The 6358-nt window shown below is 39.3% G+C and overlaps 1 protein-coding gene across 1 annotated transcript in view; it reads left to right on the top strand.

Annotated features, from left to right (window-relative positions):
* Window positions 1-217: 217 nt before the first annotated feature.
* LOC106883129 (PH domain leucine-rich repeat-containing protein phosphatase 2) overlaps window positions 218-6358 on the top strand; it is an 80459-nt gene continuing 74318 nt past the window's right edge. The window contains exon 1 of the mRNA XM_052968645.1: window positions 218-1038. The gene's annotated coding sequence lies outside the window, so the exon portion shown is untranslated. The remainder of the gene's footprint in view (window positions 1039-6358) is intronic.

The raw sequence follows: 6358 nt of genomic DNA, 5'->3' as shown, positions 1-6358 counted from the left end.
CAACAATAGTAATAACAACGACAAAAGACGCACGGCGACGTTGGCGGCGGAGGATAGAATTTTTATCGACAAATCAGACTTTTTTTCCCACCTTCCCTATAACATTATGCATTGTTATCCCAGTCACCGTCGCCACCACCACCACCCCAACAATAACACTGCCACCGCCACTACCACGACAAGTGAAGCAATTCGCAGTGAATGAGATGTAGAGGTGTGGATATTATTTCACCTCCCCGCTCCCTCATTTGCTCCTGTTGTCTATCACCCTCTGTCTCTTCTACCGTCACTATTGGTGGCCCACTAAGTGTCAGTAATAGCTTTATAGAGAACAGGTGAGAAGGAACAGGTGAGAAGTAAGAGGTAATAAGCTAAGCTGGTCGACTATCCAACAATCTGGACGTACAACTAAACTCTGTCACAAAGCCAAACAAATCCATGTTAAATGCATAATTATTGTTAATCGTCATTTTACTTTCCATTATTTTCTTAAGATTATAATGTGAAACCAAGAGGGGGTTTTTTTCCATCCATCCATCTATCCTAACGAAAACAGCCGACGATTTTGTATGTTATCAACACCAAAACCCTGAGCTCCCTTGTAAATAAATACAAACCAATTTCAAAAACGAAAACGAGGCTACTTATTAAAAGATGACTATTTCATTCAGTTTTAAAACCTAGAGATTTCAACTTCACCTTTTTTCCCCCACTCCAACGGATACATTATAATTTCATGACACAAACCGCAACAACTATGTCAAACAAAAAGTTTGAATCAAATATTTAAATAAGTCGCACCTGAGTTTCAGTCGTGCGCATTTTCAACCAAGAATTTCATAATTCATCGTAAAAGAATACTTTTACATTTTAAATCTCACTTTGCTTACATGATTTTGTTTGTTGGTTCCGACCGCGAAGGTGTTACACTGAGAGAGACTCATATTTTATTTTAATAACTGCTATTTCTTTTATCCTCATTTGAAATGTTCTTACCTCAAATCTAACATTTGTTTTTTCACTGAAACTGTTCTCCAGGTAAGTTTACAAGTTCGCTTTACTTTTCTGTTATACAACGTTCTTTTTTATTTTATTTGATCTTTAATTATTCTTGATTTTTTTGTTGTTGTTGATATCGTCGTTGTAGTGGTTGTTGTTGCAAACTGATATATTAAATCGGAAGAGATTAAATACTGAGACGCGCGTAGCTTGAGATCCTGCAGTGTTTTGTTTTTGTTCTTATTTCCATTAATCAATGCTTGTTAAAGCAGCGAACTGGCGGAATAGCGACGGCGTCGGACAAGATGGTTATCGGGATTCTTCAGCCAAACCATCATCGACTTTTTCAAGTTTCTTTTCGAGAGAAAAGTGAGGATAGAGGGGGAAGAAAAGTCTGTCCCTAAGTGGGGTTGTGATGGCGAATATGGCCCGAGTAAACGGGCCTACACTACACATTCGACGTTAGCTGGGAAACGATAGCTCCTAAATAGTCAAGCTTCTCCAAGATGTGTGCAGTTCTGTGATTAACTACGAGTAGGGTTTCGTTCTATAGAGTCTATTAAATTTCGTTAGCCTGTTTATTTTTGCTACCTTCTCGTTTATATGCTTTCTGTGTAAATTTTTATGTTTATTGCAACTTGCCCTGGCCTTTGTATTCTATTATTGCCTTGTAATAAATAAAGAAAACATTATAATTATTATTAAGAACAAGGTGAGCTGACAGAATCGTTGGCATACCGGACAAAATAAATGCTTATCGTCGTTTTGTCCGTTTTGATGTCCTGACTTCAAATCCCGCCAAGGTCGACTTTGCCTTTTATCCTTTCGGGGTCGATAAAATACAGTACCAGCTGAGCACTGCAGGCTTTATAATCGATTCCCTACCCCCGAAATTTCAGGCCTTGTATCTATAGTCGAAACGATTATAAAAAAAAACAAGGCAGCGCGCTAGCAGAATCATTGGCTCACCGGACAAAAATTCTTAGCAGTATTTCTTCCGGTTTCACCTTCTAAGTCCATCCTTTCGGGGTTCTTAGTTCATGCTTTTCATCTTTTCGGGGGTCGATAAAATAAAGTACTAGACTAAGTCCCCCTCCCATGAAATTGCTGGTCTTGAGCCTAAATCGGGAATTATTAATTTATGCTTGTTTGTTTTTCTGTGCAACAATCGTCTGTTGCTTATAGCTGATGTGTCAGGGCATTTACGCTTGATTTGTTGACTGCGTCTTTACATAAGAGTTTAACATTCTTTCCCTCTGACACTATGCGATATTTCTAGGTTATTACTTCTGACAATGATTATGCTGTTTTTATTATTGTTGTATAGCCCCAGGTTCACCCCTCATCCACCTTCAGACATAAAAATCAAAGACGCTCCAGTTTTGATCATCCCATTTAGAAACCGGTATATTTAAGGTTACATTATCTAATGTGTACGTTATATTTCTAAGATACTAAAATATGATTTGAAGGAAACTTGACGGATATTTCTAGCAGTTCAAGCGATCCCATAGTGACACTCTCGCTTGCTCGTTAAATGTTTCTTATTTAGATATAACTTCAAGGGAAATTAAAGCTGGTTCCTTACATAAGAAAGTCTTTCCCTGTTGCACCATGTGGATATTGCAATATTTCCAGATTGCTACATATGGCGATGTTTACGTTGTTAATTACTGGTGATGTTTAAACCCAGGCCAGCTTTGATACAGCAGACAAAAGGAATGACATTCCAGCCATGGCCATTTCGTCTTATTTTCAATCATAGTATATGGAGGACTAGGTTTTCCAAGACGCGAGTATATGTTTTTGAGCAAGGTTTGGCTGCTTTTACATAATATGTTCAGGGTCCGTGTTCAGATGATCTCTTATTGGTTTATTATTATCGTTGATGAGAAGATTGCAAACTGGAAGAGTCTGTACAGAGTTGGAATAAATGGTTGGCAGTATACTTTCTGGTATTTTTACGTCCTGAGTTCAAACCCCGCCGAGGCCAACTCTGTCTTTCATTCTTTTGGGGTCGATATGTTTTCAGAACCTAGAGCACCAGATTGATTCATAGTAACATTATCCTTATCCCCATAAATTCTCAGAGTAAATCCTTTCCCTCGAAACTGATAAACTTGAGCTTAACTTATTGTTGCGGATATTATTGTTTTTGCTGTTGCAGCTGATGTTATCGTTGTTATTATTATTATTATTATTATTATTATTATTATTATTATTATTATTATTATTATTATTATTATTATTGTGTCTATAGTAGAAAAGATTATTATTATTAAGGCGGCGAACTGGCAGAACCGTTAGCACGCCGGGCGAAATGCTTAGCGGTATTTCGTCTCTCTTTACGCTCTGAGTTCGAATTCCGCCGAGGTCGACTTTGCCTTTCATCCTTTTGGGGTCAATAAATTAAGTACCAGTTGCGTACTGGGTCGATCTAATAGATTGGCCTCTCTCTCCCTAAATTTCATGCCTTCTGCCTATAATAGAAAGGATTATTATCATTATTAAGGCGGCGAGCTGGCAGAATCGTTAGCACATTGGACAAAACGCTTAGAGGCATTTCGCACGTCACTACGTTCCGAGTTCAAATTCCACTGAGGTCGACTTTGCCTTTCATCCTTTCAGGGTCGATAAAATAGGTACCAGTTGAACACTGGGGTCCATGTAATCGACTCATCCCCTCCCCAAAAATTGCTGCCCTTGTGGTAAAATTTGAAACAATTATTATTGTTGTTATTGTTGTTATTAAGGCGGCGAGCCGGCAGAGTCGTTAGCACGCCGAACAAAATGCTTAGCAGCATTTCGTCCGTCTTTATGTTTGAGTTCATATTCTGCCGAGGCCCATTTACCTTTAATCGTATCGGGTCGATAAAATAAGTACCAATTGGACCCTGAGATCGAAGTAATCGGCTTACCCCTCCCTTTAAATGGGTGGTTTTGTGCCAAAATTTGAAATCATAATTTGGTTAGTATTCTTTATGTTCTGGGTTCAAATTTCGCCGAGGTCATCTTTGCTTTCATCCTTTTGGAGTCGATAAAATAAGTACTAGTTGAGCACTGGGGTCAACGTAAGCCCTACCTAACCGAAGAATTACTGGCCTTGTGCCAAAATTAGAAAGAATTATTAATGTTGCTGCTGACGTATGAAGTTATGTCTGATAACTATTGCGTGCTAGACGGGTCCAGCTATCCGTCGAGTCAATTGCAGAGATCGTCTCATTGTCTTTCTTTAGCCCAGAGGGGCCGGCAGTTTTCTTCTGCTTGATGGCAATGCCAAAAGAAATTGTATGGCAGATGCAGCGGAAAGGTTTAAACACGAGCGCTTTCCTCTTCGGACAAACCCTCAACGATTTTTTTCAAGTTTCTTTTGGAGAGTAAAGTGAGGGTAGAGAAGTAGAAAACTCTACCCCCAGTAAACTTGAAAGGTGAGTCAGAATGGCAAATATGACCTTTGATGTCAGCTGGGGATACATGTAACTAAATGATCAAGCTTCTCTAAGATGTGTGCATTCTTTGATTTACAATCGGTAGTGTTTCCTTCTATTAATTCTATTGATTTTCGTTAACCTGTTTGTTTCTGTTACCGTCCCGTTTATACACTTTCTATGAAAATCCTGATATTTATTGTAATGTACCCTGTCCTTTATTTTGTATTATTACCTTTGTATTATTATTATTATTATTATTATTATTTGCCTTTCATCCTTTCGGGGATCGATAAATTAAACACCAGTGAAACGCTGGGGTCGATGTAATCGACTGTCCCCCTCCTCATAAATTTGAGATCTTGTGCCTCCAGTAGAAAGGATTATTATTATTATTATTATTATTAAGTAGAGTGGCAAGCGGGCAGAATCGTTAGCGCGCTGGAGGAAATGCTTAGCGGTATTTCGCCCGTCGCTACGTTCTGAGATCAAATTCCGCTGAGGTCGACTTTGCCTTTCATCCTTTCGAGACCGATGAAATAAGTACCAGTTACGCACTGAGGTCGATGTAATCGATTAGTCCCCTCCTTCAAAATTGTTGCCCTTGTGACAAAATTTGAAACCATTATTATTATTATTATTATTAAGAACAAGGCAGCAAGCTAGCAGAATCGTTGGCACGTCGGACAAAATAAATGTTTTCATCTTCTGGCTTTATGTTCTAAGTTCAAATTTCGCCAAGGTCGACTTCGTCTTTTATCCTTTCGGGGCCGGTGAAATAAGTACCAGTTGAACGCTGGGGTCGTTGTAGTCGTCTGAATCCAACCCCTAAAGTTGCTGACTTGGAGCCAAAATTTGAAACCATTAGTATAAACAACATGGCAGCGAGCTGGCAGAATTGTTGGCACGCCGGACAAAATGTTTAGCAGCATCTCGTCCGGTTTTACGTTCTGAGTTCAAATTCCGCCGAGGTTGACTTTGCCTTTCATCCTGTCGAGGTCGATAAAATAAGCAACAGTTGAGCTCCCTCCAAAATTTCAGGCTGCGTACTTGTATTAGAAAGGATTCTGATTTAAGGTGATTATGTTAAGGTGGCGATCTGGCAGGTTCGTTAAATATGCCAGACAAAACCCTTGGTGGTATTTCTTCCGATTTGATGTTCTAAGTTCAAATTCTGGTAGGGTCAACTTACTCATAAAATAAGTCCTGGGGTCAGTGTGCTATAGTTGAAAGGATCATTATTATTTATTAGTACAGGTCTATATCAAACCTTTCCATTACTACTCAAATGATACGCCTTCCGACCTGTGTTGTGTCACCTCTTCTACCGCATCTGCATTGGCCTCCCGAAGCTCGTTAATATCGAATTCCCTCCACTCAATCCCTCCTCTTCTCTCTCAGATTGTGTCCATCTCTTTTACTCTTTTACTTGTTTCGATCATTTGACTGCGGCCATGCTGGAGCACCGCCTTTAGTCTAGCAAATCGACTCCAGGACTTATTCTTTGTAAGCCTTGTACTTATTCTATTGGTCTATTTTGCCGAACCGCTAAGTTACGGGGACGTAAACACACCAGCATCGGTTGTCAAGCGATGTTGGGGAGGGGGGAAACACACACACACACACACACACACATATATATATTGAAGACTGAAGACATTTGAAAGGATACACTGAATGTAATTTGTAGAACTCAACACGTGCTCCCTTTCGGGTGGACGTCCTGTGTCTAGTTCTGGAAATTACATCGCAAATCGACAGACTACGCTGACGATCCTGCAGATATTTACTTATGTTAATCTTAACAGGTGAAACCATGGTACGTAGGTTAATCGTTTTTTTTTTATTTAGTATTTTTTTCATTTGTCTTGCCCTTTTACAGTCTGTTGTGTCGCTGAATTTTTACTGAGAACATATAATTTTTTTCGTGG

This window comes from Octopus bimaculoides, chromosome 6, assembly GCF_001194135.2.
Source record: "Octopus bimaculoides isolate UCB-OBI-ISO-001 chromosome 6, ASM119413v2, whole genome shotgun sequence".
Lineage (NCBI taxonomy): Eukaryota > Metazoa > Mollusca > Cephalopoda > Octopoda > Octopodidae > Octopus > Octopus bimaculoides.
The sequence above is the reverse complement of the archived record's forward strand: the minus strand, read 5'-3'. Positions and strand labels throughout refer to the sequence as shown.